This window comes from Notamacropus eugenii, chromosome 4 (assembly GCF_028372415.1).
Source record: "Notamacropus eugenii isolate mMacEug1 chromosome 4, mMacEug1.pri_v2, whole genome shotgun sequence".
NCBI lineage: Eukaryota > Metazoa > Chordata > Mammalia > Diprotodontia > Macropodidae > Notamacropus > Notamacropus eugenii.
This window is the reverse complement of record NC_092875.1, coordinates 81701421-81726674: the sequence shown is the minus strand read 5'-3', so window position 1 is coordinate 81726674 and position 25254 is coordinate 81701421. Positions and strand designations below refer to the sequence as shown.

General features: G+C 42.0%; 1 long non-coding RNA gene and 1 pseudogene across 1 annotated transcript in view; one reads left to right on the top strand and one right to left on the bottom strand.

Annotated features, from left to right (window-relative positions):
- LOC140502261 (immunoglobulin gamma-1 heavy chain-like) overlaps window positions 1–25254 on the bottom strand; it is a 98983-nt pseudogene that overhangs the window by 35912 nt on the left and 37817 nt on the right.
- Window positions 1125–25254, top strand: part of LOC140500189 (uncharacterized) — a 47253-nt gene continuing 23123 nt past the window's right edge. The window contains exon 1 of the long non-coding RNA XR_011965631.1: window positions 1125–1804. This is a non-coding gene — a long non-coding RNA (uncharacterized lncRNA). The remainder of the gene's footprint in view (window positions 1805–25254) is intronic.

Sequence of the window (25254 nt, the reverse complement as noted above, 5' to 3'; positions counted from 1 at the left end):
AAGTCTAAAGAGAAGAGACAATAAGTACCAGAGGGTGAGCAGAGGTCTCAAGAGAAGAAGGGAAGAGTAAAGGGAAGGGCAGGTTTCAGGTGAGGGAGAAGAGGGAAACAGAGAAAAAAGATGGTCCTGGCAAAGAAAAGAAAAAGGAAGAAGGGCTAGGTCTTGGGATGGGAAAAAAAGAATTGGTAAGAACATGTTGAGGAGGTCAGGGAAAAAAGAATAGAGGTGTAGAAAGAGGGAGAGAGAATGAAAGAACAGGCATGGAGTCAGAGCAGCGTGGAGAAGGGGACAGAGGATGGCGAGGGAAGAGAAGTATAGAGAGGTCTGAAAAGGTAGGGGTAGCTATGTTGGAGCAGAAAGTAGAGCAGGGAAGGGATGGATTGGAAATGGAGGAACAGAGAGAGTAAAGGATGAAGAGGATGATGGATGGTCAGAGAACAGAAGAGAATGAATGAAGATGAGAGAGATCCAGAAGAGAGGGGGAAGGGAATGAAATGAATGGATAGAAGGTGTGGTGCATAAGGGGAAGGGACTGAGAAAGTAGGAGGGGAGAAGAAACAACACAGGAGAAAAAGAAGGGAGGGGCAGGGAACTGAGGAAGATGAAGGGGGAGGGAAAGTAAGAATGGAGAAGGGGGTGGGGTAATGGAGGAACACAAGGGAGTGGGGATAGGGAGGTAGAAGGGGCAGGGGTAGAGTAACAGAATGGGGAAAGCATAAAGGGTCAAAACTCTAAGGAGAAGGAAGGGGGAGAAATGGAAGGGACAGAAAAAGAGGTAGAGGGGATGAAGGCGAAGGGATTAATGGGGTAGAAGGAAAAGGGATGGAGGGATCCAGAGCTGGAGGATGAACGGGCAAGGGCCCGATAAGGCTGTGGAGAGGAGGTGAGGAAGGGAAGAGAGGATGGAGGGATTGTTGAGATGGATGAAGAGGGAGGGGGAGCAGGGGACTGAAGTGGAGGGGATAGAGGGACAAATCGAGGAAAGGAAGAAGGGGAGGACGGATGGGTAGGGGGCTGAGAAGGGGGAAGAAGAGAAGAATGGGAGAGGAAGAGGAGAGGGAGGGATTTAAGTAGGAGAGAGTGGAAAAGGAAGGGTCCCGCGCTTGGCGGATCTGGGCAGGCTTGGGAGCGGAGGCTCACCTGCCGTGGGCACCTCAGTGGGCTTCAACTCGAGGCTCGGGAGGCACCAAGCCGCTTCTACAGCAGGACTCAGACCAGAAGAGCGCCGCAGACCCTGTCCCGAAGTCTACTCAATCCGTTGGCACTCGGAGTCTGAGAAAGCCTCGTGGTCTCCGTGTTGCTCCGACTGTAGGCACTGCCTACTGCAGCACCTGCCTTGTCCAGGGGGGTGCGCTGGGCAACCTCACCTCCAGAAGCTGGCCTGGAGGCTGAGCTGGATAACCAGTGCAGAGGACCCAGAGAGCTGGCGAGGGGGGCGCTAAGAGAACGAAGTAAAAGCAGAGTCCATGAGGGCGGGTCTACAAGGACGTAGCGAAGAAGAGCGTGGTTAATTGGAGGGGCGGGGTCAAGAACCTGCCCAAGGTCTAGGACAGCTCCTTATTTTCCTTTGCCCCCAGTCCCCACTGTCACTTCGATTTCTGAGTCCCTGAAGCTAGTTGCCTTTGAGTCCGCGCTGCCACCAGAGACCCTTCTTCCTACAGACCGATCCCCAAACAGGAGTCATCACCTGGATACGACCGTCTTTCATGGGTAGCGAGGGTGCAGCTTCGACCCATCAGTCCATTTCGTAGACTCAACGCTTCGGGAGACTCAGACACCCAGGGCCTGCTGAAATCACCCCAGGGTAAATGTTAAATCCTATTTCCTGCTTTATCCCTCCAGCACACACCGCCTCCCACCTTAGAGTTCTTACTGGTTTGTACCCCCGCCCCCTCACCTCATACTGCCTCCCCAGAACTCAAATATTTCCCACCTCTCAGAGATCACTTGGGTATGTTTCTCCACAGAGGACATTTGGGTCAGTTTTCCCCTGCTTCACCCTTCCTTGTCTTTCTTGGGTACATGTAGCTGCCTGTCACTCTCCAGCTCAAATGAATGATTCTTCAGGGTCCCATGGATGAGTGCAACAGTTGGAATAGCTCCTGTAAGTATACTGTTGATAGGTAGGCAATCAGGCATGTAAAAAGTCTTCTCCCTTTGGAGGCTGTGCCAGAATCAAGACAAGAAGTACTTCTTGATCACCATGTACCGCCTGAATATTCCCTTCCTTCACTCGGTTGAGTTCCAGGGACTGCTGTGTTCTTGGTAGTCACCACCCATTCTCCCAACAGGGCTTAGTTCCTCCTAGGCCACCAGCTGAAGGCAAAGCAAGCTATTAGTCTCAATTCACCCCTGGGTCATTCTAGAGAACCTCAGTCTGTTGCCTCTACTCCCACTAGTCCCCCTCTCTTCTTAAATGCTCTGCAACCTGGTTTCCAATATCATTCAGCTGAAACTTCATGTAGAAGGCAGAATTTCTATATAATTCAAGAAGAACATATTTAGTGTTAACATTTTTGCGTCCCAGACACTTAGTTAACTAAGTTAGTTAGCTGGACACATCATCATTTGATCCTTGCAATCACTCTGGGAGGTAGTGACAAAGCAGGTACTTAATAAATCTTTATTGACTTATTAACTGAAGTCACACCTCTTTTTTTGTAAGATGGATTAGGGAGAAAAAATGAAAAATAGCCCAGTCTTTGCCTTTAAGAAGCCTTCAATCTATCAGAAGGATATATTGATCACATATTTAAGCTTAACTGTGCACTAAAACTTTTGGGACACATTGTACACAGGTATTCTCCAAGACTGATAATGACAGGGACAAGGGAGAGAGCTAGGCAAAGTGTTCTAGGAAAATTTGAAGAGGGACAGAATATTTTCAGCTGGAGACTCAAGGAGATGGCTCCTGAAATGGTACTTGGAAGAAGAGAAGGGTTACAATAGATGATGGAAGCATATTCAGGGTCTAGGGCACCTGATGCACAGAGATGAGAGATGGAATGAAGACTGGGGAATAAGAGCACAGTTAGGTTGCATGAGTGTGTATAGGAGTATCATGTGAAATAAGACAGGAATGAGAGAGTGGAGGACCTTGAGTGCCAGGCAAAGAAGTCTGTATTCTTGAGAGTAGCTAACTTGAAAAGTTTTTGAGCAGAAATGTGATCTGGTCACATCTGCATCATGAGTCAATCAGCATTAATTTAGTGTTTTTCAGGTGCCTGTGCTAAGCACCAAGGAGAAAGAGAAAGGCAAAAGCAATCCCTACCCCAAAGAGCTCACTTGTTAATGTGAGGGGGAGAAAGCAGGTGAATAACTAGAGACATACAAAATGTATAGAGAGAGTGGATAAAGGCCATTCTTAGAGAGGGGCGGTGCTCCAGCAGAACGTGGGGTTTGAGCTATTTCTGGAAGGAAGCTGAGGAAATTAAGAGGCAGAGATGAGGAGGAAGAGCATTCCAGGCAAAGGGGACAGCCATCACAAAGGCAGAGAGATGAGAGGGGGAGGGTCCTGGTCAAAGTGCAGCAAGTAGGCTGATGAGGCTGGATTGTAGAGTTTGTGGGGGTGGGAGTAGGGAGAAAAGGGTAAGAAGACTGGGAGGGTAGGAAAGGATTAATTTATGAAGAGCCTTAAATGCCAGGGGAATTTATGTCTTGGCAGCTGGGGGAGGGATGACATAATTGAGAGATTAGGCATAGGGATACAACTTCAGAAGTTGTTATAGTAGTAGTTCGTGTTAGAAGTGATGAATATTTGAAGGAAGGGTGGGTGCTGGGGGAAGAGAGAGAAGAAAATGGATTCTGACGATGATGCAGAAATAGAATCAACATAATTTTATATGTAATCGATAATTGTTTAGATTTAGAGATGATGGAAAGGACTCTAAGGTTTCAGACCTGCATGACTGAGAGGGGGGTGGGTGATGATGTCATCAAAAGAAACAGATTATTTAGTGAGAGCAGGAGAAATCTTCAGCTTGAGTCACATTGAATTTTAGTTTCTGACAGCACCTAAAAGTGGACTTGAAGGAAGAGAAAGATGTTATCAGTCAGAAATGATAAAGGGAATGTATCTGCCACACGGGATACTTCCTGGACAAAGGTGCAGAGAAGTTCAGTAGGTAACTGGAGAGTGTGTTAGGGAGAAACTTGGGTAGAGATGTTGGTTTGGGAATTATCCAAATAGGTGATAAGCCCTGGGAGTGGCAGAGATCACCAAGGGAGAAAACGTGGAGAAGTAAGAAGCTGAGAAGAGAACCTTGTTGCACATCAACACTTCAGGTGCTAGGAGGAGATCATGGCAAGAGTATCTCACTGGCAGAGAGCTCAGAGAGAACAATACCATGGGAGGCAAAAACGGGTAGAATATCAAGGAGGAGGTTGTCAATAGTGTTGAATGTTTTAGAGAGATAAAGGAAGACAATGGCAGGGGAAGTAAAGGTCACTGGATTTGGCAGCAAGGATATTATTAGTGACAAAGGAAACAGATGTTCCAGCAGGAGTAGTGGGGATAGAATCTAGATTCTCAAGAGGCATTTAGAGTTAGGGTTAGGGTGAAGAGGTAGATACGGCAAAGTATGGGTTGCTCTTTCCAGCAGTGTGAAGTGTAGAACAGGATATTACTTTGGGTAATGAATGGTCAAGGGAAGGTTTTATTATTTTTCAATTAATTGTTTTTCAGTTATGGAGCATTTATTTTCTATTTCTGCCATCCACTTTCATTCAGCACTGGGGGATGTGAGAGTGAGGAATAAGAAAAGCCCTTTGAACAAAGAGAATGAAGCAAAACAAATTCCAAATTGGCAGTCTACAAATGTGTGTCTTAGACTGCCTATTAGTCCCTCACCTCTCTGTCCGGAAGTGGGTAACATTTTTTATCATCAGTTCTCTGCAATCACGATTAATCAGAGTTCTTAAGTCTTTCAAGATTGTTCATCTCTACAATATTGGTGTTAGAGTACAAATTTTTTCTTTGTTCTCATCAATTCATACAAACCTTCCAGGTTTCTCTGGAAAAAATCACTTTATGTTTTACTGTACAAAAGATTCCATTACATTCATATTCCGTAATTTGTTCAGCAATGTTTCCAATTAATGGGTATCCCTTTAGTTTCCAGTTTGGGGCTGCAATGAAAACAACTGTTTTAAAAATTCTTGTATGTATAGGACATTTTTCTCTTTGATTTCTTTGTAATATAGGCCCAATACTCTTTCAAAGGACATGCACAGTCTAGTAACTTTTTGGACAAATTTCCAGATTGTTCGCTGGAATGGTTTGACCAATTCAAGGTTCCACCAAAAGTGCATTAAAGTGTTTCTTTTTCTGTAACCTTTCCAGTATGTGAATTACCCTTGTTGTCAACTTTGCAATCTGATACGTATGAAGTGGGATGTAAGAACTGCTTTAATTTGTATTTCTCTATTATTAATGATTTAGAGAAGTTTTTCCTATGGCTTCAGAGAGCTTGAATATCTTCCCCTGACAGCTGCCTGTTCATAGCCTTTATCCACTTATTGATTGATAAATGGCCATAAAAATTCAACAGAACTAATAATGAAACATGCTACCTACAAGATAGGGAGGTGAGGAATTTAGAGTGCAACACACACACACACACACACACACACACACACACACACACACACACACACACACACACACACACCTTTTAGACATGACCAATGGGGAAATTTGTTTTCCTTGATATACATGTTTTGAAGGGTTTTATTCTTTCATTCCCAATTTGGGGAGGGAACAGGAGCACTCAGGAACTTTGGTGATTGAAAATACATGTTTTTAAAGAGAGGAAAAGTTTTGAATAACCACTATGGGAAATGCAATAAGCAATCATATTTTTTGAAGGATCTAGCTGAGGTGAAGTGGGGCAAATTTGTACTGAAGCCACTTACATTATCACATGACTTTCTGAAGCAATGTTTATTGTTCTTATTCAGTCATGTCGAACTCTCTGTGATCTTGTGGACATTGTCCATGGCAAAGATATTAGAGTAGTTTGCCATTTCCATCTCTAGTGGATCCTATTGTTAGGCAAACAGAGAGTAAAAGGCAAGTGGTAGTTGTGAAGATTAGAAGCTGATGTTTAGAAGGATGAATGTTAAAAGGACAAGGATGTGTATGTTTGGGGAAAGTTCAGGGATGGTTCCAAATGGTTTTGAGCTGATTGACGTTAGAGTTAAGAGTGTGAATAAAGGGAAGTAAGACCAAAACAAAGGTCATAGACTAGAAGAATATGGAAGGGTTGATGCATCATAAGTTATGCTGAGGATGCAGAGTAGGCAGCAAGGAAAGTAGGACAAGGTATTATCATCAGATGGGAATATTTCAGAGTTTGTGAAGTTGAGGGTGAGCAATTTCAGGTAATGTTGGAGCTATCACCACCCCTGTGGATAAATGGTGTAGAAAGGAGACAAATTCTGAGGATGTTGAGCTTGATGAACTGAGAACCAAGGGAGATAGCAGTTGTAACTTAAACATCAAAATCACCAAGGAGGGGTGTGGTGGAGGAGAAGATGGCAATCAGGTGGTATAATAATTATGACAGAGACCTCTAAGAAATTTCTATATGTTGCTCATCAGCATTGTATGTTCAGGGAGGAGGAGAAAGTGAGGTTGGTGACCTTGCACAGCCCTCACTCAAAACAAAGTCAAGTGCAAGTCTGTCTCCCTCTCCCCTTCCTTTGAGGCTTTGGGGTTTGCTAGCTCGATATCCTTCCTCCCTTCATCCTTTGCTCCTTTCCTTCTTTCCTTACTTCCTTCCTTATTTCCTTCCTTCTTGTTCCAAAAACCTTAAACCCAGTGCACGCTGAAGCCCAGGAGCTGGACAACAAGAAGTCCCTGCCCCTGCTCTGCTTAACTGCTGACTTAGAGTGATTATCACTAGTAACAGTTTCTGTTGATTTAGATGTTTGTTCTTTTGTTCATTAAAAGGGCCATTCCCTGGCTGCTTCTGAAAGAGGCCTACTCACTCAATGGGCATTACCTCCCTCTAAGTGAGTACCTGAAAAGACCAGCCTAAGAAGGCCAAGGCCTCCATTGCATCCTGGGTCATCCATCTCCAGTCATCCTGATGAACATCTGGTCACTAGACCCAGATGGCTCAGGAGGAGAAAGTGGGGTTGGTGACCTTGCACAGCCCTCCTCACTCAAAACAAAGTCAACTGCAAGTCATGTCATCATTTCTCTGGTGTCATGGTCTTCTTCCAAAATGAAGGACAAACATATGCTCAGGGAAATGGGTAAAAATACCTCTATATCAAAGGTAAACTTTTATTTATAAGGCATCTCAAAAAGTCATTCTGTTAAAGTTTCCTTGTGCTCAGAGAACTGTGAAGGAAGTCCCAATTAATCTCCCAGGGAGTCTTGGCACCCTCCCTGACTCATTTCTTTCTTCTTATCTTCAGAACCACACCTTACCAAACCCGTTTTTTCCCCATAATCATTCCCCTCCTGATCACACCCATCCCTCAGCACAGCACCTTAGTAAATGATTGATAAATCAGTATTAAAAAGTGCTTTTCTTCCTTCTTTCCATTCTTTCCTTTTTCCTTTCTTTCTTCTTTCCTTCCTTTCCTTTTCCTTTTTCCTTCCTTCTTTTTCTCCTACTTTCCTTCCTTTCATTCTGCTATCACTTTTCCTTTCCCTTTTTTTCTTGTACCTAGCCATTCAGCACATTCAAATAAGCATTATAAGATCAGAGAACATTAGAAATTTTCCCACATGTTCTACCATAGTTGTGGAGCAGTGGAACATTTTGAGTTGTATAACAAATTAAATAACTGTAGGGGACAAAAGAAGATTAAATTTGACTATAGAAAAGCAAAGGATGATTCTCAGGCATTAGGTAAGCTTTGGATGCTCCAGTCATATTATACCCCTAGTATCATGAAAACCCTTAGCTAAACAGATAGTCCCCTACTCTGTCCCTACTCAGCCACCCAAGTGGGCAAGGGACAAGGAAAAGCTTCCAAATATAAACGTTTTTTTCCCCCAGCACCACCACAGTATGATGCTTGTGGTCATACAGTCCTGGCACTGCCTTGTAAACACTCCAAATGAGTTCTTGAGTTACCTTCCTTAAACTTCCATAAAGGCCAGGTAACATGATGTTACACAGTGAGGGAATGTCCTATCTAAATTGTCTGCCAGGTGCAACTCTACTCAAACCAAGGAGTCTATTGAGAGCTTCAGGCATATGTAGGGGACATCTTTCCAAAAGACCACAATAGCCCCTCTGTCAATCAATAAATATTTAATAAGTACCTACTTTGTTTTAGATATTGTGGGGATACATATCCCTGGGGATACAAAGGAAGGTGAAGAAAAAACAATTCTTGCACTCAAGGATTTCACAGCCTAATAAGGGAGACAAGTTATAAATAACTGCATGCATTCAAACTTTATCTATAATAATTGGTAAATAATCAACAGAGGGAAGGCATTAGGATTAAGGGGGATAGAAAAAGTCTTCCTATAGAAGGCAGGATTTTGAAGGAAACCAGGAAAGCCAGGAGGAGGAGAGTAAGCATCCTACACATGCAGTCAGCCAGAGAAAATGTCTGGAGTCAGGAGATGGAATGTCTTTGAGCAACATCAAGGAGGCCAGTGTTACTGAATTGTAGGATATATGTGTGTGAGACTTCCCAAAAGAGGAAATCTGGGAGGAAAAGATCCTCAGAATTTTTGACCAGAACAGAAACAATGCTATTGACAAAAATTCATCCATCAGTCCCCAAATAATGAGCAAGTAAGGCTTGGACTGGGATCTGTCCATGGCCAATCAGTGAGAACCAGAATTATTTGGGTTTCAAAGTACAGTCAAGTAGCTCGATTTGAATCCCAATAGCCTTTGTAAAAAGCCTTGTTTAGCAGAGCTATATTTCAAGAAATCAGGAATGAAAACTACATGAGACAAAACAGTTAAATGTTCCAGTTTTTAAAAAAGGATAGAATAAATAAATAAATCAATAAATAGGAAGAAAAAAGTCTAGGCCCCAAATGTCAAGATGCCTTCTGAAATATAAGCAATCAAAAGCACATGTAAAGATATGACTCCCCAAGTGGACAGAGGAAAAAGAGATGAAGTGGGGAAGGAGAAGAAGAGAAAGAAGAAGGGGAGGTAGAGGAAGAGGACAGAGGACATAGCAGTATTGCCCAACTGGAGCCGCTTAATTACATCCTCAAGGGGGCAAATTAGTACTACTCACAGATTGTTGTTTGTCCTTCATTCTCAAAGAGGACCAGTGACATCATGAGTGTGATGTCTTGACTTGGAAGTGAATTGGATTTAAGTTTGACAGGGCTGTGCAAAGTCATCTGCCTCACTCTCTCCTCCATAGTCAGTGGATTCCAGGGGCAAAAGATAGTTGGGATTACTGAGGATGGCCCCCACTTTTTTGAGGATTTTAGCCACAAAAGAAAAGAAAGATAACCAGGATGGATGGGACAAGTGAGGAGTTCTTGGAGATGGGCATTTTAGGCAGTAAGGAAAGAGCCACTAGACAGAGAGAGATTGAAGATGAATGAGAAAGCAGGATTAATAGAAAAGAGCAATCTGCTGAATTAGAACAGGATCACCTGCTCATGTAGAGAAGTCTGTCTTGCAAGGAAAAGCATGGAGATGGTAGCACTTCATCTCAGTGGTGTGAAATGAAGAGAAGGAGTGGAAAAGGAGCTATCCATGAATGACCTCAATTTTTTTCAGTAAAATATGAGTCAAGGTTCTCAGCTGGAAGGGTTTGGGAGGGGAACCATTGGAGGTTTGAAGAGGGATAAAAAGGTTTGGAAGAGCCATTTTGGAGAGTGGTCTACTGAGTGGATATGGGAGCTCGAAAAGGATTGCCTTGCTTAAGGCCAAGTTAAGATTATATAACACAAATTTATAGTGACCCTAGTCAGCGCAATTTCATCATTTTCTCCATCTTCATTCAGCAGCAGTGTGTGTAGCACACAAGGAAGCAAAGAATGAGTGGGAGTGATCCAAGGCTGAGGTATGAAGGGCCATGATTTACAAGAAGATGAGGGGGTAAGGGACTCCAGAGAAGAAGACAGTGTAGTCTTAAACCAATTCACCAAGAGGTCAAGATGGGGAAAGGAGGAGAGTGTAGCTAGTAAGGAGGTGATTGCCTGCGAGAGAACTGAGGGCCTGAGATACTGGGGATCATGACATGGATGAAGAACAGGGTTTAGGGATGCAAGACAGAAGGAATAGATTGGGATCAGATAAGACAATTTCAAAGCTCATGAACATAGAAATGGTATATTTATGAATGTGGCAAGAATCAGGGTATGATCATGTTTGTGGGTGGCTTAAATGGGATAGAGGAGTAACTGGTCAAAGGCAATGAATAAGTTGAGGAACTAGGAATCTAAGGTATCTGAGGAACTATCTATCTATCAATGTGTGTGTGTGTGTGTGTGTGTGTGTGTGTGTGTGTATGTGTGTGTGTTGAAGTCCCTTAGTGTAAAGACAAGAGTTGAGGATAGACTGTGAGCCAAGCACTGAACTCATGAAATGAATAAAGGGTGTTAGATGGATGTCTCTAGACAACTACCAGAAATTATTCAGTTATAGAGAGGGATTGAGTGGACCTTAAAGGAGGTGAGATTACTGAGTGATAGTAGTAGAGAGAAAATCTAGAGAAAGCAGTGGGAAGCAAGGTGCATTGCAGCTCTCCCATCTTGACCAGTGAACTGGAGAAATAAGTGAAAGTGCAGCCAGTGTTGGAAATATTGGCCAGGGAGATTCTGTTATCAAGAGAAAGCCAAGTCTTGGTGAGGAGAAAAGGATGGAAGGAGTGAGGGGAAAAAAAGATTTGAAGATGAAAGAAAGTTTGTTGTTTCTGGACCACGGGTATCAGAGGGCTCAGCTGATGGAGTGGATAACTATAGAATGGGATATGGGGTGGCATTGTGGGGAATGGGAATAAGGGATCTGGCAGTGGGGTACAGAAAATAGTGTTTGAATGATGACCAGCAGTTTGGAAACATTGGGATGGTGGAGGGTTATGATCAGAGAGGAGTTTGTTAATTATTGAGGAGTAAGTTTAGGTATATTTTCATTTCCCATAAGAATGAAGGAAACAAACATTTATTAAGTACCGACTATGTGCCAGACACTGTGAAGCACTTTTTAAATATCTCATTTGGACCTCACAACTACACTGGGAATAAATGCTATGATTATCCCCATTTTACAGTTGAGGCAACTGAGACAAAGGTTAAGTGACTTGCCCAGGTTCACTTAGCTAATATGTGTTGTCTAGAGTTATACTGGAATTCAGAAAAGACTGAGTCTTCTTGGAAGACTTCAGATACAGTCCTCTATCCACTGCACCATTTGGGTGCCTCTGTTCACATAGCAGTCTACAGGTCCTTGAGGTGGGGGTTCTCTAAAAGTCTTAGGGAAAGGGTTTTTGGAGCTGAAGGAACATTATTCCTCTTTCCAAAGACAAAAGGCTAGATAGAAAATTTGGTGGAATGGCCTCCAGTGGGCACACAGCTATGATCTCTTGATCAAAATATTCATAGTTGGATATGATAACTCTACAGCACCTACCCTACTTTTAGAATCTCTTGTGTCAGTCAATCAAACCTGCTTCTTACATTCAAAGGACAGAGTTGCTCAGCATACCATGGTCATATAGTTAACTACACATAGCAGAAATGAACAGAAAAGCTTTAAGTGCTTGCATGTGGAGTTCCCTACCCATCAATTTTCTCCCGCAGTCACGGGTAGTGAATAGAATTGAAAGCTGGAGTTGCATGTCTAAGACCTTAAAAAAGCACAGTGAGAGCTACCTCCCCTTTCATTTCAGCAGCTAATGGAATTTTCAAGAGTTGCCAGGCCCAGCTACTCTGCTCTTGATCACCACATGCCTCAGATTCAGGGGACCATCTGTCTCAGCTCTTCCTTCCATGGTCCTTTAACCAAAAGAAAGAGTCTTGGGCTAAAATTCCAGTTTCACAGTTCCAGTTCTAAAGTGTCAATCTGATGACCAGGGCAGCTTGATACCCATCCCCCATGGGGCAGCTTCAGGGGGAACAAAACCCAAAGGCACAACAGAGATTGGTTTCTTTTATCTAGAGCAGGCCTGCACAACTTGGCAGTAGATAGGAGCCAAAATTGAGAGAGGATAAAGTTCTTCAGGCCGAACATAAGTTTTTAGCAGCTCACTTTCTAAGTAAAGGTAACTAGATAGAGAATGAAGAAGGTTGGTTGCTGCAGGTGACATGACAAACAGAAGAGTATTGGCAGTGGGGGGCTATCCTTAATCCTTTGGTGGGCTGCAAATGGACTGAGGGTAGTATGTTATGTGGGCCTGGTCTAGATAAACCAAGCTTGACAGAACTGCCTTTAAACGTTAAAGAAACACTTAAATGGAAGAGAAAATTTTGGTTTTAAGTCTCTGCCCAAAAGGATGGAAGGAAAGAAGGGAAAAGATAGTGGGGGGTAAAAAGACACCTCTTCATTCACTTGGACTCATGGTTGGGGATGAGGAGGACATCCACTAATGATCAGATTTATCTTCTACTTTGGTGCTGCCATCCCATCTCCCTGGGGTAGGTGAAGACCTTGACTGCCCTGATTCCATGCTCCAGTATATATTGATTGCTCCTCAGACATCTACAGCCCCTCTGCCAGAATCAGCGTAGGTCTCTCAATCTTTTTCCTGAAACTGCTGAAAGACTCATTCAAGCCATTTCTGGAGTTGCATCATTCTCATCTGTTAATTTCCAATATTTCCCTGACCAGGAAAGTGAGAAAAACTCCCAATGCCAGAATTCTCGGAGAAGTTTTAAACTACTTCCCCCATGAGATCTCCAACACTGCTCTCTTACTAAGAAAGGGATCAGATGTATCATTACTTTTTTGTTTGTTTCCCAGAGCCTAATTAAAAATGGGGCAAAAGAATTACTGAAAGCAGAGAGAAAGTTGAGGGATTCTGTTCTTTTTTCCTTCCCATAATCTTTCAAGTCATTCAGTTTCTTATTACCTAACAACTTTTCCCATTAACTACTCTTTGTTTCCTTCCTTTGCCTCTTCTTTCTTTCTCCATGTCTTCACTAACCCTTGTGGAGCCCCTGTTTTTTGCCGCTTAGACCTCAGACAATTGGAGAAGACAGTTTCTGGAGTTCTTATGATCTAGAAGGCTTAGAAGGCTGTGTGTAATTCTGCCAATATATGAACCAAGTGAAAGAAATGATTATTGTTCTCTTATATTAATAACTAATAGCTACTGGGAGATCTGGGATTTTTTCCCTTCCTATTTCCTCATTCTCTTCTAGGTCAAATCAGCCCCTGAAGAATGGGGCTGATAATAAGCTGGGGAAGCCCATTGTGTTCCACTAAGCTTGGGTGGGGGAGGGTAGATCCTTTCTCTAGATGGCTGGGGGCTAAGGGTGGTCTAGGGATAAGAGTGACATAATCAGTCTTATTCCCCTATCCCCTTATTAGAATAGGTCCACTTTTCCTTATAATATTCATTCTCATTAATTATTACCTAATTAGGGAATTACCATATGTAGGGAATATTCTTCCATGGGTATATCAGCATCAATAGGCTGCTATGATCCATCTTTGCTTTGTGAGAGATACAATTTTGATGAGGTTGAAATTCTCATATGAGGACCTACTGCATTTTTTTGGCACAGTTATAATTTTAATGGTTAATAATTAATAGGAAAAATATCACTGCTATCAGCATTATACTTTTGAACTTCTTGTGAGGTGCCATAGAATGTAGTTCAGGAAGTGAGATCCTGGGAAAAACATGGTTCAGAAGGAGTTGGATGGTTACAGTGGCTGCTCAGAATTGGAGGCAGAAAGATTTGATTTCACTTTCTGCCTCTGACACTTTGAATAACTGTGGAAACCTGGACCAGTCCCTTAACCTTTCAGTCTCAGTTTGCTCCTATGTAAAATGGGATTTATAACAGCACACGCCACACATAATAATTGCTGAGGATCAAGTGGGAACAATTCAATAAATATTTATTAAGTGCCCTCTAAGTGCCAAGCACTGTGCTAAGCACTAGAGAAGGAAGGAAGGAAGGAAGGAAGGAAGGAAGGGATGAAGGAAGGAAGGAAGGGATGAAGGAAGGAAGGAAGGAAGGAAGGAAGGAAGGAAGGAAGGAAGGAAAGAAGGAAGGAAGGAAGGAAGAAAAGAAGGAAGAAAAAGGGGGAGGTAGTGACAAAGGGAGGAAAGGAGGAAGGGGAAGTTAGGAAGGAAGGGGATGAATAGAAGGACAGGAAGGGAAAGAGGAAGGAGGAAGAAAGGAGAAGGCAAAAAAGTAGGAAGGGAGGGAGGGGAACAGAGGATAGGAGAGAGAAAGTAAAGAAGGTAAGAAGAAAGGTAGGAAAGAAGGCAGGAAAGAAGGAAGGATTATTCCTATTTATCTTCAATATTACGTATTTGTCATAACTATTTGCAAGTTGTCTCCCCCATTAGATTGTGAACTTGAGAGGACAAATTGTCTTCTGTCTTTTCTTGTATCCCTTGCACTTAGCACAATGTGTGGCACATGGTAGACACTTAGTAAATGATTATTGACTGACTGACTGACTCCCCAAAATCTACAAAGCAGCACCTCTTTTCACTCTTTGTACTAACACAATCCTTGTTGCCTCCTCTATATAGTCTAACTTTATTCTCTGTAAGGATGTTCTGTTCTGAGGTTGATAGTTTTTGGTGTTTGGGGGGAGATATCTGTGGGTGAGGAATGGGTGCAAGTAAGTACCAGGGAGACCCAATGCTGAGTTTATTGACTGAGAAGCTTAGAATGTATGGCCATGGCCCCTGCTCTTCCTATGCTCAGCCACAGCTCCATCCTCTGCCCTGAGTAGGGACAAGGATGCCCCTCTCTTCAGGAAGGATGTCCCTGTAACTGACCTTCCACTTGGACAGAAGATTGCCAAAGAACAATATAGAATGCCTTTTCTTGTGCCAGGACAAAATATGCAGGTCAGATTCTCCTGAGTTGGCATGATATGTGTCAGATGAGGAAAAGACAATTCCAGTGCATCCACAGATGAGAAGTATGATAAAGAGCATGACTGGTGTGTGGGCAATTTCATAGTCATTTTCTTTATCTTTCTCACTCTTCTTCGGAAGAAAGTGTGATGAAAAGCCAGGGCAGGGAATTCCTCTTGAACCCAATTTGAGCTAGGAAGGTAGAGAATTTGAAAACTTGGTGCCTCCACCCTTCCCCACCCATTTAACCCAACAATAGCACCAATAATCTCTATAATAAACACCCTTGGGGGTTTTCTGGAGTGCCTTGTTCATAAGGCAATAGAGATAAGAAAGTTAGAGTAGTACAATATGGATCACAGTCTGAGTTCCTTTCTCTTCAGGGGTCTATGAGTGGAGCTAAGGAATTGTCTCTGATTCCCTGGATGCTCCCACTAACAACTTCCATCCCTGTGTCTGGTGGTCTCAGTCCCCTCTTGGAATGTCCCGTGCATGAGAAAACATGGGTGCAAAGAAGTGCTAATGAGCTGTCTTTGATGACAATAGGACCACAGGAGATGCACTTCTCTCTACTTCACTACCTTCTCTCTTCAGCTGGAGAGTTGGGCCAGTGGTCATCTTCTATGAGACAGATTGGTTGGAGGAAACTCATACTTCCAGTCTTTTGGAGGTTCTGATTCCTTTAGTCAGAGCTGACACTCAAGGGGCATAGGGTAGAGCCTGAGTGATTATGACCTTGACCCTTGGTGTCCTCTTTCAGAACTGATAACATTTAATATCATTTTTGGACTTTAATAAAGGCCAGTGCTTAAATTAATCAATCAGAGGAAGAGCCTGGACCTAACAGACTCTTTGTTCTCTGAAGTAAACTCAGAGAATACCTCTTTTTAGGTCAACAAAATCAGATGGGGTTGACTGAGCTTACTTTGTAAGACCCTTAATGTGAGACACTATCTTGAATAATGGTACTTTTTCCATGTCTTAATATTTTGTGGACATATACTATGTTATGGAATGTTAATGGCAAAGAAAACACAGATATCCTGGATTGTAATTTAAATTGAAATTGTCAACTCCATTATTTTATTGTATTTGCAACCCACCCAATTAAGAAATTCCTTTCTCATGGTGTGGTTGATCACATATGGAGACCATAAATCTGAGGGACACAGACACCCTTGGCTTGTCCTGAAAGAGATTTACGTCTGGTCATTTCTGTAACAATCAGTCAGAGATTTCCTTCTCTGGCTCCATGGCCACATAACCACTATCTTTAAGGGAATAAACAATATGCATTTAGCCTGTTTGCCTTTTTAAACCAAACTTTCAGGTCAACAGAAGATATTTTGAAACATGCCTTTTGGTGGCAGCTTAATGAGATCCTGGCAATGACGTAGTCAATGGAAGCACGCATTTATCGTTGTTATTTGTAGGCACAGCACAGTTCACGAGGTAATGGTGACATGGGGGTGAGGATGGGGGACAGAGTAAGTGGACAATATTAAAGGATTGTCCTCCTATATATTGAGTGTCAACTCCCCATCCTCATTTTGTTCTTACTCTTATCTCTGGACAATCCAGACCCCAAGTATCCCTTTTTCCCTATCAAAGACAAGTGTGACTCACCCCAGTTTCCCACAGCAGTATCTAGATGTCTCTTGCTCTTGATAAGTTTTGGGATGGGAAGAGGGGAGGAGCCCCTGAGAATGAAACAAGTTCTGTATAATTTGGTATGTCAGGTAATCCAGGGGTGGTGGAGAAAGCCAGCTGTGGGCTGAGAATGTGGGTAGAAGAAGAGACAAGTTGTTCCAGCCATCCTAGAAGAGGGCACAGGGAAGGGAAACCATGTAGTCTACCTTGGACCAGTTTCTAAGAGCTGACAAGCATTAATTAGTCTGCTCTTCAGGGTTGTTCTCAAGGAGGACTGGATAAACTGGCTTGCTTGGAGTCTCATTTTGATCTTCACAATCTTAGGAATAATAATTAGGGCAATTCTACATGATTATTTTACCATTTTCTACAATACTGTTGTTTTCAATGAATATCACCAATATTGAGAAAATCATCCTTGTGCTGCCAGTGCCAAAGTAGTTTTTAACCCATATTCAACTTATCCTTACAAATTTGTCTTTCTGGCAAGTGAGGCTTGTCGATCAGACTGGCTAGCATATAGAAAATGGTCAGACTTCCCTGGAGAAGGAGATAAAGATGTTCCAGGGTTTGACCCAGAGTCTCACTTAATGCTCAGTTTGGGGGGTGGGGTAATGGGAAAATGTTCACAACGGGGAGACTAATAAAGATGAAGCCAGGGGAAAGCGATGGACCAAGGAAGAAGCTAGGCCAGAAGACCTGGACTTGAGCTGGAGGCACCTAAGGAAGAAGATGTGGGCTGGGACAAAAAGCAAGGTCGTAGTTTCTTTATTGCTCCATCCCTATTCCCTCCCTCCTTTTTTCTTTCTTTCACTGTACTCCCTCTCTTCTTTTTCCTGCTTACTCTCTCCTTCCTTCTGTCTAAAGCTGGAAATAGTTCCAATCTACCAGGCCAGTGCCTCTCATCCCTACATCCTCCCTTGAAGGGGAGGGGTGTTGCTTCCCACCTTCTGTTCTTTCACTTTTCTAGTTCCAGCTGGTTCACAACTTCACCATCCCTCCAACACCTAATGCTTCATGATAATCATGCTCCTTGGCTGAGGAAGTTTCCCAAAGGGGAAAAGAGAACTGTACTTCTCTCTGCCTACCTCAAGGAAACAGGAAGTTCAGTATTCATAACTGTGTCTCCAATCTAAATCAACAATGCATGGGAGTGGTTCTATCAAGGAGGGGGAAGTTCTTCATGTTATTAATTTAGCTGTAATCAAATAAGGCCACTTTCAAGAAACATCAATTAGATATATTTTTAAATGTATATTATTTTGTAAAACTCTAACTACTATGTAGTTAATAATTTCAAAAAATGAAAACTATTTGTTCATTTTAACGTTAACTAAGGCTACATGTGACCTTAAGGCCTTACATTCCCTATCCCTAGGCTGTACCATTGATTTGACCTCCAAACCATACACGCCTCATGTCCCTATCCCTTCCACCCCCAGTGAATTTGTCTCAATAGCTCTAACTCCTTGTTGGGCGGTATTTCCTTTGAAATATCTGTTCTCCTTTCTTCATCCTTTCCAGCAAATATTCCTCCAGTGTCCTTCTTAGAGCAAGGACTCTGGACAAATCTTGAAATATATCCTGAGGAATCTCAGGTCTCATGTTTTCCCCAGGACAGGTCTGGTTTTCCCATAACCCATGGAACACTGAGACTATTGCTGATATAGGGCACAAACGCCCCTCCTGGAGCTAATTCTGAATGATCTCTTGTAGTCTGGAGTTCTGTGAGGACCTTCTGAGTCACAGACTTGATTCTAGATCAACTTCATTGATTTTCTGAAATGAACAATGAGTATGCCGAAAGGAGCCAGGCCTCTCATCTAACACCCTAGACTACAGGGCTAACCAAATTTCTTCCATCTATTGCACAGCCCAATATTATGACTGCTGTATGTCACTGAGCAAAAATTGAGTAAAAATGTTAGCATGCAAACTTGTTTTCTGTAGACCCCGGAAGGTACCTTCAGGACACCTCTGACATCAGAGAGGATGATGGGAATTATGTGTACTTCATCTTCTTTCCGCATGGTTCAGATGTCTTCCAGTAGGTCTTTATTTTGAAAGCTTTCATTCTGTATAGTTAGGGTATTATGAGTATTCAATATGATAACATTTAAAAAGTACATATAAATTTTAAAATACTAAAAATTTGGTTCTTAATCAGTTGTTATTATTGTCATTTTTGTATCACAGAATGTCAAAGCTGAAAGAGAAATCAGTGAGATTAGACTTATTCTATCTAACCCAATGTGAGAAAACTAGTAACAATGGAGTAGATGTCACAAAGAAGCAAATTTTAGTTTGGTGGCAGGGAAAACTTCCTAACACTTAAAGCTGTCCATAAGTGGAATGAGCCACCTCAGAGCATTGTTGGTTCACTATGGCAAGAGGTCTTTAAGCAAAAGCATATTGGGTACCCTGTAGTAGGGAGTGTTTTCTATGCATGTGCTCCACTAGGTGGTCTCTGAGGAACCTTTTCCCTCTAATATTGTATAATTCTGTGATGTAGTACAATCTACACTTGAAAAAGAAATGCCAACTACATTTTCTGCCAGCTCTCATATTCCGATGAGTTGGTAAAATGACAAACACAAAAGGAAAAAGAAGAGGGACATGATACATGCTTTCTAAGCCCTTTTGAAAACATAGCGTTGTCCCTTTGGCTATGTATATGCATACATATATTGTGATATTGCAGACATCAAGGGTATGAGCACAGTTCAGCAAGGAATACCCCACAAATGCTACCATGGCAAGACTGAATAGGTCTATAATATTATTAAACATGCTGTAGGCATTGTTGTAAACAAACAGGTCAAGGGCAAGATTCTAATCTAGACAATTAACGTGCATATTGAGCATATTAAGCATTCCAAGAGCATAAATAGCTTCCTGAAGTGAGTAAAGGAAAATTATCAGAACAACAGGGAAGCTAAAGAAGAAGGTACTTGGGTTCAACCAAAATGCCAGCCTGTTCCACTTAGAGAAGTACATTGTGTGAATAATTTACACATAATTCAAGTTTTATTTGTTGTTATTCTTTCCAGTCATTGTATGTATAGTTTTCGTGGTTCTCCTTAATACACTTTGTATCAATGTATATGTCTTCTTATGCTTCTCTATATCCTTTTTACCTATAATTTCTTTAAAGACAATGATATTCTCTTACATTCACGATTCACAAATATTTTTACCCATTCCATAATCAATCAGATCTACTTTGTTTCCAGTTATTTTCTCCTACAGAAGGTTACTTGAAGTATCTTGGCATGTTATGTGCTTTCCTTTCTGATCTTGCTTTCCTTATGGCATTTTCCCAGCAGGGGAATCTTTGGGTTAAAGATAGAGACATTTTAGTCATTTTCTTAGCATGATTCCAAATTGTTTTCCAGAATACTTACACCAATTTACAGATTCAGCACCGGTGTCTCAGTTTCACTGCCTTTCCACAGCTTCTGCAACATCACATGTTCCTAATTTTTGTCTTCTTTGCCAATATACTGGAACAAATTTGACTTGCAGCAAATTTTACTTGGTGTTTGTTTGTGTACCATTCCTTGGCTCATGTTCTTTGACCGTTAAGGAATGGCCCTTAGTCTCATATTTCTGTAATTTCCATATATACATATGTGTATATTGGATATCATACCCCTAAAAAAGAGATATTTGATGAAAATTTTTCCCACTTGGCAACTTCCTTTCTACTCCTGGTGATGCTTATTTTATTCATACAAAATATTTTCAATTTCATGTCATTTTAGGAGGTCTAGAAAAAGCAATCAAATGTAAACTTTTTTTCCTCAGCATCTCACAGTATGATACTTGGGGTACTACAGTGGTGGCACTGCCTTGTAAACATTCTAAATTGGCTCTTATGTTGCCTTCCTTAAACCTTCAGAAAGGGCATGTGACAGGATCTTACACAGTGAGGGAATGTCCTATCTGAATTACCTATTAAGTGGCACTCTACTCAAGCCAAGGAGTCTCTTGAGACCCTCAGGCACATGCGTGAGAGACATCTTTCCAAAAGACTTCAATATCCCCCCAGCTGGTCAATAAACATTTAGTAAGTACATACTATGTGTTAGACATTGTGTTAAACACTGGGGATACAAAAGAAGCAAAAGACAGTTCCTTCTCTCAAGGATTTCACAGCCTAACAGGGGAAACAACATATAAATAATTATGTACATACAAACTATAGTCATAATAAATGGAAAATTGATAATTGTTCTTCATGTTTGAAGAGGACCAAAATGACACCACCATGATAAAGTGAAATTTCAGTGTGTTCCACTATGACTGATCAGACCAATACAAGCCCAGAATGTTCTACCACAGGTTGGGCACAAATAATCTGTATGAATATTTGGGGTGGATATCCCAAATATGCACATCCTGCTTTTACTTTGTACTGCCTCAATTCTGCTTTACTCAAAGAGCACAGCACTCTTTTTGATGTGGGCACACCATACTGAGCAATCCTGTACCAGTGTCTTCCATGTTGCACAGTCAAATTCAAAGTTCTTGAGAGAGACTTTGAGAGTGTCCTCGTATTGCTTCTTCTGGCCACCATGTGATTGCCTGCTTCTTGTGAGTTCTCCATAAAATAGTCTTTTTGGCAAGCAAACATTTTGCATTCCAACAATGTGGCCAGGCCATCAGAGTTGGGCTCTCTGAAGCATAGTTTGAATACTTCACAGTTCAGTTTCAGCAAGGACTTCAGTGTCTGGTACCTTATAGTGCCAGGTGATAATCAGAATCTTCCCAAGACAGTTCAAATGGAAGCGATTCAGTTTCTGGCATAGAGTTGGCAGACTGTCCATGTTTCACAGGCATACAACAATGAAGTCAGCACAATGGCTCTTCAGTCTTCAGTCTGTGCTTCCTTTTCCATCTGTCCAATTATTCCTTTTGAAGAGTTATTTTCTCTACTTAATTTTTGTACTTCCTTTTCCTTTTGTTCAATTTTCCTTTTCAAAGAGATGTTCTCATCAGGGAATTCTTTTTGTATACTTTTAAAATCATTGGCCAGTTTTTCTGGCCAATCTCAAGATAAAAAAGAAAGTCCTTTATTCAGTTCTTGCAAGAAGTGGGCATCAACCTTCCCTTGGGCAGTCTAGAGCAGGGATGCACTGTAGAGAAGCAGAAACATGGTTATATAGCTAAAAAAACGAGAAACCCACCCTCCCTTACCCTTTTGGTCAAGAGCCTGAGCAAGCAACTCATTTTTAGAAATTTGCCCCAGATACAAGAAATAAGGAAAGGGAAATCAAGGGCCTGAGCAAGCAACTTATTTTCAGAAATTTGTCTCAGACACAAAGAATTGAGGAAGAGACTGAATAAATAACTCCCCTATTAAGAAAATCTTGGGAGAGGGGGACAGGTGGTTTCACAACTTCAAGTTTCCCCATATCATATGATTTCTGAAAAATTGAAACTCTGGCCTAGAGTCTGATCTACTTCAGATTTAAATTCTTGAGAAGTTTTAGCTAGCCATCACACTCACTTCTCTTCTCCTGACAACATGGGGAGTTATATCCTTACATGTGGTTTTAATTGCTTATACTTTGCAAGATATCTTTGCATTTGGGAGCTAGACCTTTTTTCTTCTTCCTTATTTATCTATTCTATCATTTAAAAACTGGGACAATTAACTCTGTTATCTCATGTAGTTTTCATTCATTATTTCTTGAAGTATACCTCTGGTAAACCAGGCTTGGATAAGGTCCATCGAGATTCAAATAGAGCTAATTGACTATGCCTCTAAATCCAGATCACTCAGGCTCTCACTGATTGTTCAATAATGGGTCCAGGCCAAGCCTCTCCTGTTCATCGTTTGGGTTTTGATGGCTCAGAGTCAGTGTAAATAGCAATTGTTTCTGTTCTGGCCAGAAACTCTGAAGGTCTTCCCCTCCCAGACTGATTCTTTTGAGAAGTCTCACACACACACACACACACACACACGTACGCACGCACGCACGCACGTGTGCACACAAATATATTCTGCAATCCAGTATCACTGGACTCCTGGATGTTCCTCAAACAAAACATTGCATCTCCTGACTCTCCAGGCAATTTCTCTGGCTGTCTTCATGTCTAGGTACTCACTCTCATCTCCACCTCCTGGCTTTCCTGACTTCCTTCAAGTATCAGTTCAAAATATTACCTTCTACAGGAAGCCTTTCTCTATCCTCCTTAATTCTCCTTCGCTCTATTGATTATTTCCGATTTATTATGGTTAAAGTTTGTATGGACATAATTATTTATATGTTGTTTCCATTCTTAGGCGTAAAACGTGGGAAGAAAGATGAGAAATGTCAGAGGTGGAATTAAGAGAACTTTGATATTGGCTCTTGGGGATGAAGGGAGGGAAAACAATCCAAAAAGACCAAAAGAGTTTCACACACATGGGAAAAGGAGGTTGGAAGGAGGCAGGGATTTTGAGGGGAATGATATCCATTTCAGCTTCAGGAATGTGAATATCAGCAGATTATTTTCAGTCAACAAGTGCAAGAAAGAGCCTGATCCCTGTCTTTAGGGACCAGGTTCTCCTGGGAATAAATTCAGTCTATTCAAGAACCCAGAGCCAGAGCCCTTTAATAGAAGAGGCATCTCTATCCCCACATGGGAAACAATAGACCTGATGCTGGACCAGGAAGCTGGGGACGCCCTCAGCTCTGGGCTCCCAAGAGTACTGAGTCCAGACCTTTTCCCATAAATGGGTATCAGGCTCGTCCTTCTTCTCTATTAGGTTTTAATCTCGTGCGCCCAGAGAGCTCATGGGAAAATACTGAAAGTTTCAGTTTATCTCATGTATAGGGCCTCACCAGAAGGAAGTACAGAGGGAATTAGCATAAAATGTGGAGCAGTACAGGATTGTTATATGTTTCTTCCACACAAAAGAAATGCTGGAAAAACAAGTGTCATAGGTATGTATTTGCAAAGATTTAAAACATTAAAAGTAACCCATAACTCCAATTTTATTCTCTTAGGAGTTTGACATTTAAATGAGCTACTTCACTTTTCCTTTGACTCTGCAATGTCCAAACAATTCCTTCAAGGCTCATGTTTTCTGGGAAGTCTGCCAAGTTTTGCCCTCATTCTCCTATCACTCTAATCTTCTGTGAGCCAGATGTAGCTCAAGAAAACTATGCTACCTGTCAGCACCAACTAAGGGCCCCAGGACCTCTCAAAGGCCTATCTCAGGACCATTATTGGTCAGTTTTGCTCGAGGATAGGAACATGAAGCAGAAGAAAGCCAAGAACCAGTCTCAGGCTCTCCTAGGCAACTAATACTGTCACATGTGAACAGTTACCATTGCTGCCAAGGTCACAGGATTTAGAAGATGTCCTTCTCATCCTTTCATGAGAATTCCCAGAAAGACAGAGTTCTGAGCCACAAGTTGAAAAGAGAGGAAAAAGGGAGCAGCAGTTGAATGGACCGCTCTTCCTGGCTCAGTGACCAGTCCTCTTTGAAACATCCCTCTCACTCTATTGCCAACACAATGACTTTGAGATTGCTGCATCATTCTGAAACATTGAGTCCTTCAAACCCATGTTTCAGAAATTTCTGAGTGCAGTCAATTCCCCAAGCTTCAGTGGGGTTTCTCTAGCGAGAGTAGATCATAAGATGCCCCTGATTATTCCCAATAATGTCTTTCTACTTTTGTAATGCACTCCTAGGTTGGTTCGTACCCAATTTACAGCATCAGTCATACCAGTTGGCTCTCCAGAGGAGTAGTTGTTTCCAGAGGCAGCAAGATAGTGCAGTGAATGGAATGCTGGGCCTGAAGTCAAGAACACATGGGTTGAAATTCAGCCTCACACAGTTACTAGTTATGGGACCTTGAACAAGTTACTTAACCACTATATGCTTTGGTTTTCTCAACTATAAAATAGGAATGATAATAATCCATCTACCTTCTGGGGTGATGCAGGGATCATATGAGATAATATTTGTAAAGCACTTAGTACAGTGTCTGGCTACCAAGTACCCATTATGTACTTAATTGCTGCCTTTATTCTTTCATTTTCAGGATTCTAATGGTAACTTTGTGGGTTTGGATGAGCAGCTCATCTTGTTACTGTTTCCCCCCCACCCTTACAACATGACCCGGTTTCCATGCTGCTCATTTTCTCAGTCCAGCTAGTTATGGCCAGGCACATATTAGAGATTACTTTGTCAAAGAAAAAAATGGGAAACAGAGAGTCATAGGAAATTTATCTATGCAGAGATTAACCCATGGCACCAAAGGCTTCCAGTCCAAGGCCCTTTTAGAAACTGTCCCTAATAACTACCTTGTACAACCATTCTTCTCTTTCCTGAGTCTCACTTTTCCCTTCACAATAGACTTTGGTTCCACCTCATCCCCTCTTTACAGCAGGGCTCCTAACAGTCCAGCCTCCATCTGAAGATGGCTCCCACCTCTCTGGGTCCAGATAGTGTTTCAGCTACACCTACTAGCCCTATCATCTGATCCACCTTTATGCAATGAGCTCCCAACATTTCAAACTCACTGTTTTGGCTTTCTGTACTTTGTTTTAACTTTCAATTTAGGTAGAACACAGAATCTACCCCCACTCCAGGAGACCTCCCCTACGTGC